The sequence below is a fragment of the Schistocerca americana genome, chromosome X, assembly GCF_021461395.2.
Source record: "Schistocerca americana isolate TAMUIC-IGC-003095 chromosome X, iqSchAmer2.1, whole genome shotgun sequence".
Taxonomy (NCBI): Eukaryota; Metazoa; Arthropoda; class Insecta; order Orthoptera; family Acrididae; genus Schistocerca; species Schistocerca americana.
The window spans coordinates 870,503,230-870,529,142 of NC_060130.1; the positions used below are offsets into that span (position 1 = coordinate 870,503,230).

At 45.3% G+C, this 25,913-nt stretch overlaps 1 protein-coding gene across 1 annotated transcript in view; it reads right to left on the reverse strand.

Moving 5' to 3' along the window:
- LOC124556362 (vitellogenin-like) overlaps window positions 1-25,913 on the reverse strand; it is a 331,070-nt gene that overhangs the window by 232,019 nt on the left and 73,138 nt on the right. The window lies entirely within an intron of this gene.

The window sequence follows — 25,913 nt, forward strand, 5'->3', positions numbered from 1 at the left end:
GGTATCGAATATATTGCTTCCCCCTACTTATACCTCCCGAGGAGATCACGAATGTAAAATTAGAGAGATTCGAGCACGCACGGAGGCTTTCCGGGAGTCGTTCTTCCCGCGAACCACACGCGACTGGAACAGGAAAGGGAGGTTATGACAGTGGCACGTAAAGTGCCCTCCGCCACACACCGTTGGGTGGCTTGCGGAGTATAAATGTAGATGTAGAACAAGGGTTTAACGTTCGCTGAAGTGATTAGGTAACTAAAAATTAAGAACGATCTGGAATTAGAAACGGATGGGGCCGGAAATGAGTGATGGCCTCCTCCTATCGACATTCGCCTGGTGTGTTGTGAACCCGCGCCAGCTTGGTGGATGTGTGAGAACGAGGCTGTGTAGCAGGGAGCAGGGCGCAGATAGCAGCAGATGTGTGTACTGGCGCCGCTGTGCTGCCTCGATAACGCATATGCTGAGGAATCGTGGCGCGCCCTGTATTGATCGCCTTTGTTATTCGTACTGCCCTTAATAGCGAACTGAAGACCCATATTGAGTCCGCCACACAGGCGCCAAGCTGACTTCCTCTCCGCCGTGCCAACTCCCGAATGTACACAAGACGCTTTACAAATGAAACAGTTTTCTGCGTCAGTCACTTGTTTATTTTGGCGCTACGCGTTTAGATGTTTCATACCACTTTCTTCAGCTGGAGAATTGTTTATTTACGTATCTGGTGTTGGTGAAGAGTACAGACGTCTCTTCACAGTAGCAGATCAAATGCAGTGTAGGTTATGTTGCGTCTTTTGGTGGGCGGTAGAGTCGTAAAAAGTCTGTGTATTGCAGCCCCTCAAAAGACGCAACATAATCTACGCTACCTTTCGTCGTCTGCTGTGAAAAGATGTCTGTCCTCTTCACCAAAACCAGCTACATAAATAAACAAAATTACGGTGTGAAGCATCGAAATGCGTTGTGGCAAAATAAACGAGTGACTGAGGCAAAAAACTTATTTGTATTTATCAACAGACGTAATCCTCATTACGCCGTCATTTTTGGAGGAAATATCCGTACTACACTGTGCATTATTTGCGGTATTAGTATAGAAATGCTTGTTCGTTTCACGAAAAGCTCAGTCCAGTAGCGGCAGATGCAAATGGGCGCTTCAGAAGTAATTCTGTCAACCTAAATCGAGTGTCCCTCAAATGGTAGAAGATACAAAATTCAGTACTTTGAGACAGGGAACCAAAGGCTGCAAATAGATATTAAATTTTATACTGACGTTAGCAACCTTATAGCAACATCGGAAGCTCACAACAGCCGTGAGAGTCAACATAAACACTGAAACGGCACATACCTGTATTTTATCGTCTGTTATTTTACACAGGCAGCTAAGACACTGCCAACCGGTATCTATTCAGTTACTACAGTCATTTCGTAATCGTCCTACAAAAACCTTGTAGCGAAACAAGCGATGTATCGGTTGTGAGATACAGAGGCGAGCGAGTGTGCCGGACTTACCCCAGTTCACTGCTAGTAGGGCCATGTCACCATAACGCGTCTGCGCGTAGCGCACAAGTTTTGCACCATAATTAAGAATAAAATTAAAAGTTAAAATTCCTTTTTCAAATTTTGTCAACATTTACTTTAATGAAATACTGTTTTAAATGTCTAAGCTAAGAGTGATTTGATAAATAGTTTTCCTAAATTCGTCGTTTTAAGAAAAAAATAAGTGGCGTTCAATAGTAAAGCTACAAAGCCAGAAATTGGTTGTAATGGGCAGAGGTATGTCAAAATTAACTGGTGCAAGTCTCAACACGATAAAATAAAAATTGTGGTCAGAATCCACGTTTTTAAGAAAAAATGAAGGCGCGAAATATTTGACTTAGAAATGTAAAAATTTGTATGATGCATCAGTCCAACCTAAAAAAATAACTACGTGACCACATTAAGCTACCTGTAATAGTTTTCGAGTAATTTAATGAAAACTAAAATTGGAACTAAAATATCCCCTTTTGTAGTAGATTAAGTATCTGTAATTTTAATACTAGAAAATTTTGATTACAGCATATCATAAAACCTATTAAATATAGAGCTATAACGAATTTTAAGACCGTGCTGTTAATAAAAACCAATACAAGGTCTCTTAAAGTTATAGTTCAGAGGCAACGATCTACTGTCAGCTCCATTCTAAAAATTCTAGAAGGCAAAGTTTTTGTGCAAGCGAGCTGAAACTTTTTCTGTGATATCAACCAACTTACCTACATGCATGCAAAACTTAAGAAGATTCTAAATTAATTCTTAACTTTGTTATTAAAGATTATGTGTCCGAGAAAATGGCCGTTCAGGGACTACTGCCGTGTAGATAAGGCAGATGAGGAAGATCCGCATCAGTTAAACGCCGGAGTGCGCGCTGCCACGGATGACATCAGAGACAGGCTGTTTCAAAACGTTGATTTTAAGTAATAATTGATAGTGAACTCACAAGGACTGTACACCGTCCTGGATCGCATAGATTTTCGCTAAAGTATCTGTTAGTGTACCGTCCGTGATATTTAGAAATCTGCATGGCAAGTGGTGACAATTATTTTCCACTTATGTAGCGAGCATTTATTTCGAGCATTTAATTTGAGTATCAGTAGTCAGGGCGACAGACAATTTGCTAGGAACTTACCGTAGAGGTCGCCCCTGAACTGCTTGTTGTGCTGTTTAGGATAGAGAGATTTACTGTGTGAACATAATGAATACTTCATGTTGTGCTAGAGAAACTTTACTAAATATATGTATAATGAGAACTCTAAATCTACATTTATAATCATAATCCTGATCCTGCTAAGCAAATAGAGAATAGAAGCATTTCTTTCAGTGGGCTGGACAAGAATGTGGACGTGCAGACTGAAGATTATGGTCAGTATGTTCTCCATCGCTTTCTGGCTGACCACAGAAATAGTTGCCAGGCTCACGTAAAAAAAGATAGCGGACTATTACTCTAATCGCACCCGCCGTACCACACCTGACTGTTAATAAAGTCTTAATTACCAACTATAACTGGATCGAAACGTCACATTTATCCTCCTAGTTTAATGTACACTTAGTGCATCCACTTCACCACTGCCCCACGAACACATAATTCAGAGTTATTAGTGGATGGCAGGTTAAAATTTCTAATGGCATTTACAAATGGATGATTCCGTCAGTTGTAAATGAACAAAGTAAGAGCATATGGACTATCAGAACAATTCTGTGATTGGATTGAAGAGGTCCTCTCAATGGAGAGAAGTCTTCCGAAGTAAGAGTGATTTCAGGTGTGCCGCAGGGGAGTGTCATAGGACCGTTGCTATTCACAATATACATAAATGACCTTGTGGATGACATTGGATGTTCACTGAGGCTTTTTGCAGATGATGCTGTGGCGTATCGAGAGGTTGTAACAATGGAAAATTGTACTGAAATGCAGGAGGATCTGCAGCGAATTGACGCATGGTGCAGGGAGTGGCAATTGAATCTCAATGTAGACAAGTGTAATGTGCTGCGAATACACAGAAAGCTACAAAATAGCAGGTCAGCAACTGGAAGCAGTTAATTCCATAAATTATCTGGGAGTACGCATTAGGAGTGATTTAAAATGGAATGATCATATAAAGTTGATCATCGCTAAAGCAGATGCCAGACTGAGATTCATTGGAAGAATCCTAAGGAAATGCAATCCGAAAACAAAGGAAGTAGGTTACAGTACGCTTGTTCGCCCACTGCTCGAATACTGCTCAGCAGTGTGGGATCCGTACCAGATAGGGTTGATAGAAGACATAGAGAAGATCCAAAGGAGAGCAGCGCGCTTCGTTACAGGATCATTTAGTAATCGCAAAAGCGTTACGGAGATGATAGATAAACTCCAGTGGAAGACTCTGCAGCAGAGACGCTCAGTAGCTCGGTACGGGCTTTTGTTAAAGTTTCGAGAACATACCTTCACCGAAGAGTCAAGCAGTATATTGCTCCCTCCTACGTATATCTCGCGAAGAGACCATGAGGATAAAATCAGAGAGATTAGAGCCCACACAGAAGCATACCGACAATCTTTCTTTCCACGAACAATACGAGACTGGAATAGAAGGGAGAACCGATAGAGGTACTCAGGGTACCCTTCGCCACACACCGCCACGTGGCTTGCGGAGTATGGATTTAGATGTAGATACCAAACTGAGGTAATGCCTTTTCAGATCGAACAGCACTTCTTCTTCATTGAGTTGTGTGTGACAACAGAGGGGATAGAAGGGTTTCCTAGTTGCAGAGCATTTTAAAAAAATGGTTCAAATGGCTCTGAGCACTATGGGATTTAACAGCGGAGGTCATCAGTCCCCTAGAATTTAGAATTCCTTAAACCTAACCAACCTAAGGACATCACACACATCCATAACCGAGGCAGGATTCAAACCTGCGAGCCGGCCGGAGTGGCCGAGCGGTTAAAGGCGCTACAGTCTGGAACCGCACGACCGCTACGGTCGCAGGTTCGAATCCTGCCTCGGGCATGGACGTGTGTGATGTCCTTAGGTTAGTTAGGTTTAAGTAGTTCTAAGTTCTAGGGGACTGATTACCTCAGAAGTTAAGTCCCATAGTGCTCAGAGCCATTTGAACCATTTTTTTTCAAACTTGCGACCGTAGCGTTCGCGCGGTTCCAGACTGAAGCGCCTAGAACCGCTCGGCCACTCCGGCCGGCAACCATTTAAACGCATGGTTTCTCCTACCAGAGTAATATTGTCGTGGTCGAGAAAATAATCCATGAAGAACTCTGTAACTCTCCTGGCACAAATTACCCTGCTCGAGATAAGGATCATACCAAAGCCGGTGTCAGCAGCAGATCACCCTTCACCAAGGCATCTGAGACTACTATCGTTTCTTTTCGGAGAATGACGGAAGTCATGAAAACAGTTTGCCTAGGTACTCGGCTCTCAACGCAGCTCTCGATTTTCAGTGTCGTTACGAGGAGTGATTGTGATCCTTTCGTGTGGAGTCGAGTCTTAACAAGACGCTTCATCAGTTCTCTTCAGATATCTCGATAGCAGCTATATAGTGGATTCTTACCCAGAGTTCCTATTCTACTAAAAGAGCAGACGCAACAAAATCGTCTCCTCTCATGTATCTGAACCAATATGGGTATGACACGCCTTCTCCATCGTTCATCCAATCCTCCATTCTTCCAGAAGGTCTCCCCAACTACCTGAAGAACTTCAGCAATTGTTGTAACCAGTGGTTACTCTCCATTAACCCTGCAAAATTCTAGGCAATAAGTATAGGAAAACCAACAGAGCTTTTCACTTTATGGCCTCTGCATAACTGTCCACAACCGTCCCATTAACACCACTTAGACACTAAAATACCTGGGAGTAACTCTAGGTGAAAACTAATTGGCAATCGCCACTTACTAACCACACAACGTAAAACCCTCAACAGACTGAAAATGCTGCACTTTCCTACGAATTTAACATAGTCTGCATCCCTCAACCGTTATCCACACAAATAAAACCCTTATCCGCCCCATCCCTATGTATTCAACAATTGCATGAATGTCTGACTGTCCAAGTTTCACCGTTGCTTTCAAATCCATCAACGACATACATTTGATGTTGCTTTCGGTATTCACCTACCTTCTGCCAGTTGCATCCTATGCCAGGCACCTTCACAAACACCTGTAACACCATCGCCTGACCCACAGACATGAATCCCAACAACTCGCTCATCATCCATCTGGCATGTTGCAGCGCCTACACAGGATGTCCCAGTCCTGTACAACTGTACAGCTGGAAGCCATTCCTAAACTAAGTACTGTGTGTCAAGGAACCAATGGTAGGAAATGAATATTTAGGGTTTGGAGGTCCTGAATGAGCAATGTGTGGGAGGCGTATCTTTATGAACTGCTCATGTTTCAAAGTAAATTATTGCTTGCCACATCGACGTTGGTGGCGATACTTCCGAAAGTAATATACAATCGTATGCAATCTATTCACTTTGTAGTGCATCACCATTTAAACTTTATGACTGACTGTCGAAGATGGAGTATTATTCGTTACTGGGATTTACAGACATGCATCTTACGTGTGGTGCAGCAAGATACAGGGCGCAGAAATCCGAGAGATTCTGCAAAGTAATGTTTCGCAACTAGTTGGAAGAAATTTATCACCGCGGATAGAAACTTACGAGAAGGCCACAGAGAGCCTTCCACTTTCTCGACAAGTAGTTGCTAGCAACGTACAGCTTGACGATACTCTATTGAATTCTATGCAGGAGATTGATCGATAAATAGCTGTCAACTTGCCGGTGAAATGCACTCTTCCAAGAATACCACGTGAAGAGTTATGGTGAAGTGGCAATTGCTTTCATGTCATAAACAATGCGTGCATGGAGTTGGGCCAGATGTTTTAGAAACCAGTGCTCAATTTTGTTTATCTTATATTCAGTACAGAGGCGTGGTGCTCAACCTACTACGGTTTTTATTGTTCACGGATGAGTCTAGTTTCAACAGTGGAGATGTTTCCAAGTGCCGCAACAGCCATTTGGAGAATCACCCTCACCAGAGTATTAGTACCGATTCTCTGTCTAGATCAACTAATATACATTTATTTCTACCATCTTCGTTTAATGGTGCATCTTATGTGTGTTAATTAGGGTAATTCGAGATGTGCTGCCACAGTTTTTCGAGACTACATTTCTTGCTCGCGAGAGGATATGGCTTCAACACGAGGATGGACCAACTCACTGCGACGTGGCACGTGCCGCCGTACAGAAGCATGTAAGCGGAGCAGACACGGACCGGGGATCACCCTAGCGAACATATGGGCTGCTAATGGAAAAATCCATTGAGATAAGCGACTTCGACATGGGACAGATTATTACACTACTGCCGGCCGCGGTGGCCGTGCGGATCTAGGCGCTGCAGTCCGGAACCGTGGGACTGCTAAGGTCGCAGGTTCGAATCCTGCCTCGGGCATGGATGTGTGTGATGTCCTTAGGTTAGTTAGGTTTAAGTAGTTCTAAGTTCTAGGGGACTGATGACCTAAGATGTTAAGTCGCATAGTGCTCAGAGCCATTTGAACCATTACACTACTGGCCATTAAAATTGCTACACCACGAAGATCACGAGCTACAGACACGAAATTTAACCGACAGGAAGAAGATGCTGCGATACGCAAATGATTAGCTTTTCAGAGCATTCACACAAGATGGGCGCCGATGGCGACACCTACAACGTGCTGACATGAGGAAAGTTTCCAACCGATTTCTCATACACAAACAGCAGTTGACCGGCTTTGCCTCGTGAAACGTTCTTGTGATGCCTCGTGTAAGGAGGAGAAAAGCGTACCATCACGTTTCCGACTTTGATAAAGGTCGGATTCTAGCCTATCGCGGCTGCGGTTTATCATATCGCGACATTGCTGCTCGCGTTGGTCGAGATCCGATGACTGTTAGCAGAATATGGAATCGGTGGGTTGAGGAGGGTAATACGGAACGCCGTGCTGGATCCCAACGGCCTCGTATCACTAGCAGTCGAGATGACAGCGATCTTATCCTCATGGCTGTAACGGATCGTGCAGCCACGTCTCGATCCCTCAGTCAACAGATGGGGACGTTTGCAAGACAACAACCATCTGCTCGAACAGTTCGACGACGTTTGCAGCAGCATGGACTATCAGCTCGGAGACCATGGCTGCGGTTACCCTTGACGCTGCATCACAGACAGGAGCGCCTGCGATGGTGTACGCAACGACGAACCTGGGTGCACGAATGGCAAAACGTCATTTTTTCGGATGACTCCAGGTTCGGTTTACAGCATCATTATGGTCGCATCCGTGTTTGGCGACATCGCTGTGAACGCATATTGGAAGCGTGTATTTGTCATCGCCATACTGGCGTATCACCCGGCGTGATAGTATGGGGTGCCATTGGTTACACGTCTCGGTCACCTCTTGTTCGCATTGACGGCATTTTGAACAGTGGACGTTACATTTCAGATGTGTTACGACCCGTCGCTCTACCCTTCATTCGATCCCTGCGAAACCCTACATTTCAGCAGGATAATGCACGACCGCATGTTGCAGGTCTTGTACGGGCCTTTCTGGATACAGAAAATGTTCGACTGCTGCCCTGGCCAGCACATTCTCCAGATCTATCACCAACTGAAAAGGTCTGGTCAATGAACTGTGGTATCATGTTGAAGCTGCGTGGGCAGCTGTACCTGTACACGCCATCCAAGCTCTGTTTGACTCAATAGCCAGTATCAAGGCCGTTATTATGGCCAGAGGTGGTTGTTCTGGGTACTGATTTCTCAGGATCCATGCACCCAAATTGCGTGAAAATGTAATCACCTGTCAGTTCTAGTATTATATATTTGTCCAATGAATACCCGTTTATCATCTGCATTTCTTCTTGGTGTAGCAATTTTAAAGGCCAGTAGTGTATTACGCAGAGCCTGTGAACTAGTATCTCGAAAACAGCGAAGCTGGTCGAATATTCACGTGCTACTGTCCTGAGCACAAACGGAAAGAGGTAGAAGGACAGTGAAACTACCCCGAGGCGCTAAATGGTTGTACGTCAACGACTCTCCACAGAACGTGGGGTTCTGAGGCTTGTCTGCTCTGAAAAGTAGGACAGAAGGTGATCTGTGGCACCTTTGTCGATACTACGAAATGGTGGTGCACGCACAAGTACTTCGGAGCTCACCGTTCATACTACATTGTAGAACATTAAGCTCCGCAGCAGACCGTCCCTACGTGTTCAGATGTTCATCCAAAGACATTGTCAATTACGACTGCAGAGGCCACGGACCCATCGGGACTCGACCGTCGATCAATGGAACGTGTCGGCTCTTGGGTGAATGACGTTTTTGCTACGCTAGGTCGATGGCCGTCTCCACAAACGCCGTCTTCGAGGTGTACGGCGACTCGAAACGAGCAGCGTGTCACGGTCGCAGGCTGGCGGGAGAAGTGTAATGCTATGGGAGCCTGCGCTTGCATGGAACCGTTGGTTGTAATCAAAGACATGATCCAGCTGCGTCCATTTATGTTTTATGTCTTCCACGACGGCGAGGTCATCATTCAGTAGTATAATTATGTCTCGGAGCCAGAATCGTGCTACAGTGGTTTGAGGAGAATAGTAGTGAACTCATGTTGTCTTGGCGACCAAGTTCGCCTGATGTAAATCCTATGAAACTCATCTGGGTCGCTATAAGATGCCATCACCGAGCACGCTAATCAGCAATCCGTTATTCACGCGTACTACATGACCTTTGCGTTGACATCTAATGACACATACTTCCACAAACCTACCAACAAACTGTCGGATTCCTGATATGCATAATCAGTGATGTATTTCGTTCCAAAGACCGACAAACAAGCTATTAAGCGGGTGGTGATAAAGTTTTGGCTCATCAGTGTAGTTACGTTACACACAGCCATATTACACGCTGCAAGTCGGTGCCTTCTTGCGGCAGACCACTGCAAGTATGTAGACATGAAGAATAAAGATGTAGAATGTAAATAACGTTTATTTTATTTTAAAATCTTTAAGAGTGTTTACACAAATATTTCGGAGGCATTACTTTTCAGCACATCCTCATAACGTATTTTTTTCTTCTTTTCAAAAATGTTCAAATGTGTGTGAAATCTTATGGGTCTTAACTGCTAAGGTCATCAGTCCCTAAGCTTACACACTACTTAATCTAAAGTATCCTAAGGACAAACACACATACACCCATGCCCGAGGGAGGACTCGAACTTCCGCCGGGACCAGCCGCACAGTCCATGACTGCAGCGCCTTAGACAAAAAAAATGGCTCTGAGCACTATGGGACTCAACTGCTGAGGTCATTAGTCCCCTAGAACTTAGAACTAGTTAAACCTAACTAACCTAAGGACATCACAAACATCCATGCCCGAGGCAGGATTCGAACCTGCGACCGTAGCGGTCTTGCGGTTCCAGACTGCAGCGCCTTTAACCGCACGGCCACTTCGGCCGGCCGCAGCGCCTTAGACCGCTCGGCTAATACAGAGCGGTTTTCTTCTTTTTTTTTCCCAACAAGAAATTGAATCATTATTTCCGACCATTAGGTACTTAACTCATAGTACTCACTTTAGAATCCTCTACCATCTGTATAATTTTGGTCTTAACAGTTTGGGTCATCGTGAATAATTAAGAGAGATAGTTGAAACGTAATGCCCCATAATTTCTTATATGAAAGCTAGTAAAGATTTCTAAATAAAACAAACTTCGTTAACATTGTATATCTTTATTCTTCGTGTCTGTTCGTACAGCTGTCTGCCTCTAGAGGGCTTCCAACTGTAGGACGCAATATGGCAGTGTGAAATGTAACTATGTCAGTGCGTGAGAAATAGCGTGCTGTTATCGAGTTTCGAATCCGAAGCCTTCGTTCACATATGGAGCACCCTCTCCTTCAACATGACAATGCCAGACCACACACGAGCGCTGCGACGTCTGCAGCCATTCGACACTTTGGGTTCACTGTCATCGATTGTCCTCCATACAGTCCCGACGTGGCTCATCCGATTTGTATCTGTTTCCAAAACTTAAAGTATATCTTCAATGACTTCACTTTGGTAGTGAAGTAGTGCAAGCAGAGGCGAAGTTGTGGCTCCGTCTACAAAGTCAAACATTCTACAGAGATGGTATCAACAAACTGTTTACTTGTTTGGAGAAATTTATTAGTCCCCATGGTGTCTATGGTGAGAAATAAAGCCGGCCGGTGTGGCCGAGCGGCTCTAGGCGCTACAGTCTGGAACCGCGCGTCCGCTACGGTCGCAGGTTCGAATGCTTCCTCGGGCATAGTTGTGCGTGATGTCCTTAGGTTAGTTAGGTTCAAGTAGTTTTAAGTTATAGGGGACTGATGACCTCAGAAGTTAACTCCCATAGTGCTCAGAGCCATTTGAAAAATTTTTTTTTTTAGGAATAAATATGTAGATGAAGAATAGAGATGTAGAATGTTAATAACGTTTGTTTTATTCAAAAATCCAGAGGCATTACTTTTCAGCACACCAACATATATCTGACTGTCTCTCATATCCAGACACTCTACTTTCTTCTCAGGGTAATTTTAATCGGTTTCACCTTCTAGATATAAAATCATTGCTGAAATGCACCATTCTTATCCAGTGTCACCTACCCTACCCTAGCGTCCCTGGTGCAGGCTCCAACATACCGGTCCACAGCTCATGGTCTAGTGGTTAGCACTGCTGCCCCTGGATCGTGGGGTCCCATGTTCGATTCCCGACCGGCTCTGTGATTTTCTCCATCCGGGGACTGGGTGTGTTAAACCAAAATCATCGTCATCATCCAGCATATCTTCCTTCAGCCTAACTAGAATCCTATTCCCTTATGATACCCACGAACTACCTGTTACGTCATTCCCTCACAAACATCATATGTCCACTTTATATCATATTCTTTTCTATCCTGTCCCCATCTAAGTCACTTACCTAGAGTTAACAGGGGTCCTCACTATTTTCAGTCTCATTGGTTACAGTAGTACACGTATGATCATCATCATGATGACAGGTATTTCATCATCACTGTGTGACTGAACATTGCCTTTTTCAATGGAGAAAGAGTGGTAACAAAGCCGCTACCAGCACACCACCCTCACAGTCAGCTGTGCACTGTTCGCTGTAAGGAGCCATTAGAGTGGTATTTTCTTTCTTAACTTTAAGCAAAACTCGGATACACTGAGATGAAAACCTATCTTCTCAGAATTCGATTAGTACTACTAACTGCAGATCAAACATAGATAGCAATTATATTTAAATAAAATATGAACGGTTAAATGTTGAGATCCGCCAAGCCTACCGAGCGTGGTGATGTCCCGAGAACTGTGTCCCAGGAGGAAACTAAAAATTTGTTAAAGTTCTTCACCAGCGACGCCAGAAGCCAGCTCACCTGAGCGTATGACCGGTAGACTCCAAGGTATGGGATAATACTGAGCAGGTCGAGGGGAAAGCACAAGTAATTGCGACATGTGGGACCAGCCAAGCACCCAAGTCCACGAATAAAGCACTACGACATAACGGCAACAGAAAGGTGCCATCATACTGGTGAAAGCGCAGAATGTCACAAGAAGGCCCAGATACAACACAAAAGCAACTCTTGAGCTACTGATGCAGCAGAAAAGAATGTCCAAAAGAAGAGCTTAGGAAAATCTGAAGCCATTAGAAGAGCTGACCAAACAAGAAAACTAGTACACATGCTGTCATTGCTACCCCCACCACAGCAGAGTTCTTGGGAAACACCAGCATAAATACTACACCATTCTTAATCAGTTGTCTCAGTTGTAGCTGTCCTGTTGTGCGAGGAGGCTCTACCCGTCGACCTTGTGTGCATCTGATCGTCTATGATCATCTATGGAGCTCCAAGTCTCGCTGGAAAGACTCTTCTACTGCATTGTGCAGTGTCAACTTCCAGGTCATCACTAATGGGGCACAGATACTGCCATCAACCTGATAACGTAGTAGAGGCTTGACCAGTTGGGCCAAGAAGCTGTTCGCCATCCACCATTGTGAGCGGGAGCCACTGTTGCTGACTCCCCCATTCCTGCAGACGTCACTGATGCCGGCAGCCTATCTTCTAACTGGAGACCGTGGCTCGAATTCTGCATGGCAACGTGTATTTCAGACTGCGCTAGACGGCCAGTTTCCTGGGCACACATCTTTGACGTCATTCAGAATGATTCAGTATCAGGACACACAGCTACTGTCCATCCGTGTCCAGTGGGGGCGTCGACAGCTGCGACACCAAGGGGCACCAACCAGTCGTGACGTAACAGCTGTCACACGAGCCCTATGCTGCGCAGCAGTTCTGCCAGGCAGATGCATGTCTGCTACTGCTGACAGGGTCCGTACACCACCGTCACGACTGGGTTGTCAGCTCCCTGGGAAGACAATTCTGTATTTCTGAACAATAAATATGTTACCATGAATAATGTTTTCTTGGATCTCTCGAGCATAAACAGATCCTCATCACTGCACCCTGCTCGGCACAGTCTTGACGACTGTAGGGGTCTTTTACCGGACCCCTACGCCAGTCTGGACTTGCGTACAAGAAGAATTGGATTCAAAACAACATCCCCACCTCCTGATTTAGGTTTCTGTGATTTCCATAAATCAGTTTAAGTGGATGGCCATACAGATTCTCTGGAAACGATGCAACAGATTTTGTAGCCCATTTTTTCACATTTCAAGCATGTGCTGCATCCCTAGCTACCTCGCTGCTGACGGAACTCCTATTCGTCATTTCTATCAGCAGCTCTCTCTAAGAAAGCAGTCGACCCTCCCCATCTGCCACTCCCTCCATAATTCATACTATGTGGCACAACGGATATGGAGGAGAACCAATCTTTTCCTCGCAAAGGAATATACATGTACAGATTAAATACTGCTACGAAATCAATGACATAAATTAAAATCAGTGACACACTTTCTCAGACGCTGAACTTGCTATGTAATGAATAAGTTGTGGAGAACGAGTTCGAACTCACGAGCGGCAATTAGGACATCAAAGTACGCCTTGAGGAACGATACAGGCATTTCTTACACTGAAAGTTCAGCATCTGGAAAATGATTTCCATGATTTTCGTTCACGTCATTGAATTTCACTAACTTCATCTCCACTTATTTCGCCGGCCGGTGTGGACGGGCGGTTCTAACCGCGTCAGTTTGGAACCGCGTGATCGCTACGGTCGCAGGTTCGAATCCTGCCTGGGGCATGGATGTGTGTGATGTCCTTAGGTTAGTTAGGTTTAAGTAGTTCTAAGTTCTAGGGGACTGATGACCTCAGTAGTTAAGTCCCATAGTGCTCAGAGCCATTTGAACCATTTTTTTCCACTTATTTCATTTCAGTGAATTTATTTCATCTAATGTACAGGGTGTCCATAATTAAAGGTCCAGTTTCAAAACTCTGTATAAAGAGAATCACTGCTTAGAACGACGTCAAATTTGAAAAGCATATTATTGACGCATGAGAAAAGCGTCAGGGAATAAAAACAATTTACGAAAATTTGAGCAGTAGGCGGCACTGTAGACGTCAGAATATGCACACCAAAAGACGCGTGTCACACGGCTGTTCCTGAGTTTGTGTCCGAGGCGCCTAACATGGCTGTCTCCATGAAGTATTGCGTGGTTGATCCGATTTTTGTGCATGTAAAATCTGGGATGAGGTGTAAAATTATATATTTTGTGTCATTTCAATTTCACTTAAGTAAACTATAAATATTTTAGTGATTCATGAGGTTTTTTTTTCATATGAGTGACATGACCTGCTGTAGCAGGGAGAAGAAGGGAAACAGCGGCAAAAAGCTCCTGCCGGAGCTCCGAAAAAACGAATACGCTCCTATTTATTAAAAGACTCTGACTGAAAAGTGGGATACCAGCTACCTTATTCTACCTTCCTCAGCACCTTTAAAACTTCTCTCAAAAGTTTGGTATGCGAACAAATGGGTGCTTTTTTACGCTGAGAGAAAAGGAGAAAATGGCAATGAGAAAGAGACAGAAAAGCAATAAATACTGGAAGATAGGAGACAGTGGCTGTGCTATAGAAAGAGTGAAGGAGACAATGGCGGTGTGAGAGAAAGGGACACAGTGGCAATGAAACATATTGATAGCGACAGAACAGTGCTAGGAAAAGAGCGAAGGAGACTGTGATTTTAACCATCATGGTTGGGAGTGTCGGCGACCCTACTTCCGATATTTACTTATAAAGAAACAGTTACGTTCGATGATATTTTGCGATCGTGACTGTTTCTTCGTTAATAAGAATGAGGCTGTGTCAGTGGGAGAGGAATAGTAAGAAGGGGAAAGTTGAAGTGGGTGGGAGACAGTGATGATGAGAGACAGAATCTATGACAGGACAACAAAGTAGAGAGAGATAGTGATAGCAGGAAGAGACAGCAGCAGCGGAAAGTTATGAATGAGATAGTAGCAGCAAAGAGAGATAGTGAGAAGAGACAGCAGAGGATGGACAGAATGAAGGAGACTTTGGCTGTGACACATAGGATAGTGACAGTCAGAGAGATACAAAGAGATAACGATAATGAGTTGGGCTGAATGAGTGAGTGACAATGGGAAAGTGGGAGTGGATGGGTATGATCGACTTACAGCGATGGATTAGTGGGTGTGAGCGAGTTACAATTAGGGGAGTTTGTGGGATTGGGAGGGGAGTTGAGCGCGAATATGTTCGCATACCAGTATTTTTGGGAAAATTTTTAGCGGTATTGTGGAAGGTAAAATTAGGCGGCTGGTACCCACTTTCCAGTCTGAGTCTCTTAATAATCAGGAGCATATCCACATTTTTGTGCTCCGATAAGAGCATTTTTCCGCTGATCATTATTTGCTTTCCTGTTGGGACTCAAAGAATCAACAAAATTTTCATTTGTAAATAAATGATTCCAGGAAATAGTTTATGTTTATGTACTTATTAATAAACTTGTTCTACACTGTTTACCTGGACACTGTTTTCGTTGTGCCTCCACAGGCAAAAGACACATCACATGTAACTGGAATCATACTAACGCCATACATACAATGAAAGTCAACAATGGAATGGCACTAATACCACATAAAATGTCGTAGATGGGTAAACATAGTCATGTGTAGGGACTGTGGTTGTTGTGAGCGGACGCAAGGAGAACTGGCCACTCTTCGGGGGCAGGTGGAGGCTTTGTCTGTTAGGCTCATCGAGCTCGAGGCGCAGGCGTCGGCTCGTAGTGGCGTTGGGGCAACTGTGGTGAGACCTATGCCTACTTCGGTGGCCTTGGAATCACATGGAACCCCTGATGTCGCTGCGTCTTCCGGCAGTGAGCATCTTACCGGTCAGCCATCACTCCAGGGTGAATGGCGGACAGTGGTGGGCTCGCGCGTGCCTGGCCGAAAGGCGAAGGTGGGATCTGGCCGCGTGGCAGCTGCCTTACCCCTTTCCAACAGGTACGGGGTGCTTCCTAGTGGTGATGACATCGTTTCCGAGCCACCACAGGATGCCTCGCCTGTTGGGCCAGTGGCCGATTCTCCGGCAAGGTCCCGACAGTCACAGAGGGCGGGCCTATTAGTTATAGGGAGCTCCAACGTTAGGCGGGTTATGGAGCCCCTCAGGAAAATAGCGGGTAGGTCGGGGAAGAATGCCAGTGTGCACTCGGTGTGCTTGCCGGGGGGTCTCGTCCGTAATGTGGAGGAGGCCCTTCCGGCAGCTATTGAACGCACTGGGTGTGACCGGCTGCAGATAGTAGCACATGTCGGAACGAATGACGCCTGCCGCTTGGGTTCTGAGGCCATCCTTGGTTCCTTCCGGCGGCTGGCTGATTTGGTGAAGACAACCAGCATCGCACGCGGAGTGCAAGCTGAGCTTAATATCTGCAGCATAGTGCCCAGAGTCGATCGCGGTCCTCTGGTTTGGAGCCGTGTGGAGGGTCTAAACCAGAGGCTCAGACGACTCTGCGACTATAATGGTTGCAAATTCATCGACCTCCGTTATTGGGTGGAGAACTGTAGGGCCCCCCTAGACAGGTCAGGCGTGCACTACACACCGGAAGCAGCTACTAGGGTAGCAGAGTACGTGTGGCGTGCACACGGGGGTTTTTTAGGTTAGAGGGACCCCCCCTTGGGCGAAACGATAAAATACCTGACGGCTTACCAGAGAGGACATTATCATCGTTGATAAAGAACGTCCGTCCTCAGAGACCAAAAACAGGAAAAGTTAACGTAATATTGGTAAACTGCAGGAGTATCCAGGGCAAGGTTCCTGAATTAGTATCTCTTATTGAAGGAAATAGTGCGCATATAGTATTAGGAACGGAAAGTTGGTTAAAACCGGAAGTGAACAGTAACGAAATCCTAGACACAGAATGGAATATATACCGCAAGGATAGGATAAACGCCAATGGTGGAGGAGTATTTATAGCAGTAAAGAATTCAATAATATCCAGTGAAGTTATTAGCGAATGCGAATGTGAAATAATCTGGGTTAAGTTAAGTATCAAAGGTGGGTCAGATATGATAGTCGGATGCTTCTATAGACCACCTGCATCAGCAACCGTAGTAGTTGAGCGCCTCAGAGAGAACCTGCAGAACGTCGTGAAGAAGTTTCGTGATCATACTATTGTAATAGGGGGAGACTTCAATCTACCAGGTATAGAATGGGATAGTCACACAATCAGAACTGGAGCCAGGGACAGAGACTCTTGTGACATTATCCTGACTGCCTTGTCCGAGAATTACTTCGAGCAGATAGTTAGAGAACCAACTCGTGAAGCTAACGTTTTAGACCTCATAGCAACAAATAGACCGGAACTTTTCGACTCCGTGAATGTAGAAGAGGGTATCAGTGAACATAAGTCAGTGGTTGCATCAATGACTACAAGTGTAATAAGAAATGCCAAGAAAGGAAGGAAAATATATTTGCTTAACAAGAGTGATAGGGCACAAATCGCAGAATATCAGAGTGACCACCATCAAACGTTCATTTCTGAGGATGAGGATGTGGAACAAAAATGGAAAAAATTCAGAAACATCGTCCAGTGCGCCTTAGATAAGTTCGTACCGACTAAGGTCCAAAGCGAGGGGAAAGATCCACCGTGGTATAACAATCATGTACGAAAGGTACTACGGAAACAAAGAAAGCTTCATCATAGGTTTAAGAGTAGTCGAATCATAGCTGATAAGGAAAAGCTGAACGAAGCGAAAAAGAGCGTAAAGAGAGCAATGAGAGAAGCATTCAACGAATTCGAACATAAAACATTGGCAAACAATCTAAACAAGAACCCTAAAAAGTTTTGGTCATATGTAAAATCGGTAAGCGGATCTAAATCCCCTATTCAGTCACTCGTTGACCACGATGGCACCGAAACAGAGGACGACCGAAGAAAGGCAGAAGTACTGAATTCAGTGTTCCGAAACTGTTTCACTGCAGAAAATCGTAACACGGTCCCTGACTTCAGCCGTCGCACGGACGCCAAAATGGAAAATATTGAAATAAACTATATCGGAATTGAAAAACAACTGCTATCACTTAGTAGCGGAAAAGCATCCGGACCAGACGAGATACCCTTAAGATTCTACAGTGATTATGCTAAAGAACTTGCCCCCTTTCTATCAGCAATTTATCGTAGATCGCTGGAAGAACGTAAAGTACCTAGCGACTGGAAGGAAGCGCAGGTCGTTCCCATTTTCAAGAAGGGTCATAAATCAGATGCAAATAATTATAGGCCTATTTCGCTTACGTCAATCTGTTGTAGAATAATGGAACATGTTTTGTGTTCTCGTATTATGACGTTCTTAGATAATACAAATCTCCTTCATCATAACCAACATGGATTCCGCAAACAGAGATCATGTGAAACTCAGCTCGCCCTATTTGCCCAAGAAATTCACAGTGCCGTAGACACTGGCGAGCAGATTGATGCCGTATTCCTGGACTTCAGGAAGGTATTTGATACGGTTCCGCACTTACGTTTAGTGAAAAAAATACGAGCTTACGGAATATCGGACCAGGTTTGTGATTGGATTCAGGATTTCCTAGAAGAAAGAACACAACATGTCATTCTTAACGGTTCAAAATCTGCAGATGTAGAGGTAATTTCGGGAGTACCGCAGGGAAGCGTGATAGGACCTTTATTGTTTACAATATACATAAATGACTTAGTTGACAACATCGGTAGCTCCGTGAGGCTATTTGCAGATGACACGGTTGTCTACAAGAAAGTAGCAACATCAGAAGACTCGTACGTACTCCAGGAGGACCTGCAGAGGATTAATGCATGGTGCGACAGCTGGCAGCTTTCCCTAAACGTAGATAAATGTAATATAATGCGCATACATATGGGCAGAAATCCATTCCAGTACGATTATGCCATAGGTGGTAAATCATTGGAAGCGGTAACGACCGTAAAATACTTAGGAGTTACTATCCGGAGCGATCTGAAGTGGAATGATCACATAAAACAAATAGTGGGAAAAGCAGGCGCCAGGTTGAGATTCATAGGAAGAATTCGAAGAAAACGTGACTCATCGACGAAAGAAGTAGCTTACAAAACGCTTGTTCGTCCGATTCTTGAGTATTGCTCATCAGTATGGGACCCTTACCAGGTTGGATTAATATAAGAGATAGACATGATCCAGCGAAAAGCAGCGCGATTCGTCATGGGGACATTTAGTCAGCGCGAGAGCGTTACGGAGATGCTGAACAAGCTCCAGTGGCGGACACTTCAAGAAAGTTCAAATGGTTCAAATGGCTCTGAGCACTATGGGACTTAACTTCTGAGGTCATCAGTCCCCTAGAACTTAGAACTACTTAAATCTAACTAACCTAAGGACATCACATACATCCATGCCCGAGGCAGGATTCGAACCTGCGACCGTAGTGGCCGCGCTGTTCCAGACTGTAGCGCCTAGAACCGCTCGGCCACTCCGGCCGGCACTTCAAGAAAGGCGTTACGCAATACGGAGAGGTTTATTATCGAAATTACGAGAGAGCACATTCCGGAAAGAGATGGGCAACATATTACTACCGCCCACATATATCTCGCGTAATGATCACAACGAAAAGATCCGAGAAATTAGAGCAAATACGGAGACTTACAAGCAGTCGTTCTTCCCACGCACAATTCGTGAATGGAACAGGGAAGGGGGGATCAGATAGTGGTACAATAAGTACCCTCCGCCACACACCGTAAGGTGGCTCGCGGAGTATAGATGTAGATGTAGAAAAACATCAAAAGATAAAAAAATTCACAAATTTAACTCCAGTGGTTTCCAAGTATGTGTCGAGCTCCCTAAGGGAGAACAAATCTATCAGCTAACCCAGCGGCGAATAAAATCATGCACTGCACAAGATGTTTTCGACACTGATGAACTCATGATTCGTTTTCTGTCATCTCTTATGAAGTACAAATCGCCACACACCTTCAGCACCACATATCCATTTTCCGTCAGTTCTCGTGCTTTTTTTTTTTTTTAATAAATAGATGGGATAGGTCCACAACTGGTCAAGAAAGCCTTCATGACATGTAACTACTTCATGTTGCACTACTCAGCAACACACTGAATGAGCTCATAAAACTTCATAGCATTTGCTCCATTCAACTTGATTCTATCAAGCAACCATTTTATTTCCACCTTTTCACCAAGCCTGTATCCTGTGATCCACTAAATTCTGTCTATATCTTCCCTTCGAAGCTAGACACAGTACCCTTCCTGCATAACTGTAAATACAAATGTACTGTATATCCAAAGGACCACCAGAAGGGTCTCCACCAGAATGACCTTGTATACCCTGATGGTCCTCAAAAGCACCCTCCTCCGCTTTCTTCGTAACGACCTCACTGATGATACGCACCGCAAACTGTGGACACTCACGTTTGCTCCAAATAAAGGGAAACGTAATTTCATGTCACATATTGATACATCTGCACTCACATACAGGGTGAGTCACCTAACGTTACCGTTGGATATACACTCCTGGAAATGGAAAAAAGAACACATTGACACCGGTGTGTCAGACCCACCATACTTGCTCCGGACACTGCGAGAGGGCTGTACAAGCAATTATCACACGCACGGCACAGCGGACACACCAGGAACCGCGGTGTTGGCCGTCGAATGGCGCTAGCTGCGCAGCATTTGTGCACCGCCGCCGTCAGTGTCAGCCAGTTTGCCGTGGCATACGGAGCTCCATCGCAGTCTTTAACACTGGTGGCATGCCGCGACAGCGTGGACGTGAACCGTATGTGCAGTTGACGGACTTTGAGCGAGGGCGTATAGTGGGCATGCGGGAGGCCGGGTGGACGTACCGCCGAATTGCTCAACACGTGGGGCGTGAGGTCTCCACAGTACATCGATGTTGTCGCCAGTGGTCGGCGGAAGGTGCACGTGCCCGTCGACCTGGGACCGGACCGCAGCGACGCACGGATGCACGCCAAGACCGTAGGATCCTACGCAGTGCCGTAGGGGACCGCACCGCCACTTCCCAGCAAATTAGGGACACTGTTGCTCCTGGTGTATCGGCGAGGACCATTCGCAACCGTCTCCATGAAGCTGGGCTACGGTCCCGCACACCGTTAGGCCGTCTTCCGCTCACGCCCCAACATCGTGCAGCCCGCCTCCAGTGGTGTCGCGACAGGCGTGAATGGAGGGACGAATGGAGACGTGTCGTCTTCAGCGATGAGAGTCGCTTCTGCCTTGGTGCCAATGATGGTCGTATGCGTGTTTGGCGCCGTGCAGGCGAGCGCCACAATCAGGACTGCATACGACCGAGGCACACAGGGCCAACACCCGGCATCATGGTGTGGGGAGCGATCTCCTACACTGGCCGTACACCACTGGTGATCGTCGAGGGGACACTGAATAGTGCACGGTACATCCAAACCGTCATCGAACCCATCGTTCTACCATTCCTAGACCGGCAAGGGAACTTGCTGTTCCAACAGGACAATGCACGTCCGCATGTATCCCGTGCCACCCAACGTGCTCTAGAAGGTGTAAGTCAACTACCCTGGCCAGCAAGATCTCCGGATGTGTCCCTCATTGAGCATGTTTGGGACTGGATGAAGCGTCGTCTCACGCGGTCTGCACGTCCAGCACGAACGCTGGTCCAACTGAGGCGCCAGGTGGAAATGGCATGGCAAGCCGTTCCACAGAACTACATCCAGCATCTCTACGATCGTCTCCATGGGAGAATAGCAGCCTGCATTGCTGCGAAAGGTGGATATACACTGTACTAGTGCCGACATTGTGCATGCTCTGTTGCCTGTGTCTATGTGCCTGTGGTTCTGTCAGTGTGATCATGTGATGTATCTGACCCCAGGAATGTGTCAATAAAGTTTCCCCTTCCTGGGACAATGAATTCACGGTGTTCTTATTTCAATTTCCAGGAGTGTATTTCGTAAACCACATCAAATACTGACGAACCGATTCCACAGACCGAACGTGAGGAGAGGGGCTAGTGTAATTGTTTAATACAAACCATACAAAAATGCACGGAAGTATGTTTTTTAACACATACCTACGTTTTTTTGAATGGAACCCCGTTAGTTTTGTTAGCACATCTGAACATATAAACAAATACCTAATCCGTGCCGTTTGTTGCATTGTAAAATGTTAATTACATCCGGAGATATTGTAACCTAAAGTTGACGCTTGAGTACCACTCCTCCGCTGGTCGATCGTGTGTATTGGAGAGCACCGAATTACGTAGGGGTCCAAAGGGAACGGTGATGGACCTTAGGTACAGAAGAGACTGGAACAGCACATTACGTCCACATGCTAACACCTTTTTATTGGTCTTTTTCACTGACGCACATGTACATTACCATGAGGGGTGAGGTACACGTACACACGTGGTTTCCGTTTTCAGTTACGGAGTGGAATAGAGTGTGTCCCGACATGTCAGGCCAATAGATGTTCAATGTGGTGGCCATCATTTGCTGCACACAATTGCAATCTCTGGCGTAATGAACGTCGTACACGCCGCAGTACATCTGGTGTAATGTCGCCGCAGGCTGCCACAATACGTTGTTTCTCTGGGGTTGTAGGCACATCACGGTACACATTCTCCTTTAACGTACCCCACAGAAAGAAGTCCAGAGGTGTAAGATCAGGAGAACGGCTGGCCAATTTATGCGTCCTCCACGTCCAATGAAACGCCCGTAGAACATCCTGTCAAGGGTCAGACTAGTGTTAATTGCGGAATGTGCAGGTGCACCATCATGCTGATACCACATACGTCGACGCGTTTCCAGTGGGACATTTTCGAGCAACGTTGGCAGATCATTCTGTAGAAACACGATGTATGTTGCAGTGCTCTCCGATACACACGATCGAACAGCGGAGGAGTGGTACTCAAGCGTCAACTTTAGGTTACAATATCTCCGGATGTAATTAACATTTTACAATGCAACAAACGGCACTGATTACGTATTTGTTTATATGTTCAGATGCGCTAACAAAACTAACGTGGTTCCATTTAAAAAAAGTAGGTATGTGTTAAAAAACATACTTCCGTGCATTTTTGTATGGTTTGTATTAAACAATTACACTAGCCCCTCGCCTCACGGTTGGTCTGTGGAATCGGTTCGTCAGTATTTGATGTGGTTTACGAAATTTATCCAGCGGTAACGTTAGGTGACTCACCCTGTATATGGTCCCATCAAGCAAAAAGTATCAGCACGCTTTTGAAGGGTAACACTTTAAAGTGGATGAAAAAACTAAGACAGTGATCTGTGGGAAGTAGGGAGCCTGGTGGATTATGCGTACCAGCTGCAACAGTTCATGCAATGCTGCAATGGGTAGTTACCATTCTTTCTGTGCACCTACGATGTCTCCTAGGCCAACTGCAACACTCTCAGTTTCGTAAAATCCCAACATCGTCATCAGAGTAATTAATTTGATTATAAAACAGGTCTCTCGTTCTAATTGGTGCATGGGTTTTGTCCGCGTTTCACGTTAGCAGTCAGGTCCTAGATCTCAAATCTACTCAGATTTGCTGATGTTTAGGAATCGCTGATCCTAATTTATCGGTGTTACTAGATTTGAATTGTCATGCATGGTAAGGTTACACTACGGAAAAGAATTTTTGACCAGTTTCGTTTCCACCTGTGGCTATAATCGTAATTCGCCAGATTCTGAATGACGGCATTATTCGAATGTCTCATGTTCCTGAATATATGACACATGCTTGTGGTGTGTGCTTGTATGGTGGAGGACTGTCTGAGATTTGTCAATCCTTGTTCTGTATTACCTAAAGGGGACACACATGTTTCGGTTATTACAGGATATAAACTCTTACACACTGCCTAACATAAAAAGTGAAGCACCTAGTAGAAGAGATAGAAACTAAATGAAACTTGATGGGGTGAGAGGGTATGTGATGTTATTTACGTGGCTACAAAATCCATTCGAATTTACAGAGAAGTGGGTGGTGTGAGCCCACTTATCAGTACGCCATTGTATCCCCCTCTGGCCTGGATGCATGGAGCGATTAAGTTGAGGAAGGTATCATAAAGTCATTGTATTTTCTCCTGTGCCAAACTAGCGCACAACTGCACTAACTGGTCCTTTAATATACTGGATGTTAGTACTTGGACCAAAGTTGACATCTGTGACATTCCACACATGTTCTACTGGAGATAGATCTGGCGTAATTGTTCTCCACGGGGCCATCTCAACATCATACCGACAGTTCATAGTGACATGTGCCACGTGTGGACCAGCACTGTTCTGTTGCAATATGGCACCACAATACCGTTACATTAGAGGTAATACTGTGCGGCCCCTCCCGCCGGAGTTTCGAGTCCTCCCTCGGGCATGGGTGTGTGTGTTGTTCTTAGCATCAGTTAGTTTAAGTTAGTTTAAGTAGTGAGTAAGTCTAGGGACCGATGACCTCTGCAGTTTGGTCCCTTAAGAACTCACACACATTTGAACACATTTCAGAGGTAAAACACAGGGACGTAGGATGTCCATGATGTACCATTGTGCCATCAGAGAAACCTCAACCATTAGCAGCTGTGGCCTGAAGTCGTACACAATGGCTCCCCACACCACGGTGCCAGTAGTAAAACCACTGTAACTCTCCAAAACATTGGAAGAATGAGACCTCTACCCAGGTTGCCACCGTATTTGCTGATGATTGCCATCTCACGTAGTGCAGAATTGCAAGTCATTGCTGAATAAAAGATGTCATCTTCATCGGCATTCTACACTTTCTGGTCACGGCACCACACCAAACCCATCCATTCGTTTTATGGTGTTAATGGCATCGGGGACAGTAATTTTGTAGTCCGGCTGCTGCTAGTCTTCCACCAGTGGTGTGAGATGACAATGAATGTTGGAGGGAATCCATTACATGTTTTCAGATGGCAAGTACAGATGTGCAGTGGTTACGATGTGCTTGGTGCACAATGCAGCGATCTTCCCTTGTGGTGGTCAGATGTGGTCGACGGAAACCTTCACAGCGAGTATACTTGCCCTCAAGTTCCCCTGCACTCCAGCATCAGGCCACTGGCACACCTGATTGCCACACAAATCTGGATATTGGTCAATTATACCAGCAGAGACACACGACACCCCTTTTGAACACTGGTCATTTAGTCTCACACAATTACACAACATTTCTGAGTCTTTCACAGTAATCATTGAATATATGACGCCGTTCACACCACACATATACTCTACCAGGCCAGGAAAAACATTAAACATGAATACCCCTAATGCACTCTGGTAGCCGTTCCACCTACCACTGTAAATTGCAAATCTAATACACTACTGGACATTAAAATTGCTACACCAAGAAGAAATGCAGATGATAAACGGGTATTCGTTGGACAAATATATTAAACTAGAACTGACATGTGATTACATTTTCACGCAATTTGGGTGCATAGATCCTGAGAAATCAGTACCCAGAACAACCACCTCTGGCAATAATAACGGCCTTGATACGCCTGGGCATTGAGTCAAACAGAACTTCGATGGCGTGTACAGGTACAGCAGCCCATGCAGCTTCATCACGATACCACAGTTCTTCAAGAGTAGTGACTGGCGTATTGTGACGAGCCAGTTCCTCGGCTATCATTGACCAGACGTTTTCAGATGGTGAGAGATCTAGAGAATGTGCTGGACAGAGCAGCAGTAGAACATTTTCTGTATCCAGAAAGGCCTATATAGGACCTGCAATATGCGGTCGTGCATTATCCTGCTGAAATGTAGGGTTTCGCAGGGATCGAATGAAGGGTAGAGCGACGGGTCGTAACGCATCTGAAATGTTCAAAGTGCCGTCAATGCGAACAAGAGGTGACCGAGACGTGTAACCAATGCCACCCCCTACCATCACGTCGGGTGATACGCCAGTATGGCGATGACGAATACGCACTGCCAATGTGCGTTCACCGCGATGTCGCCAAACACG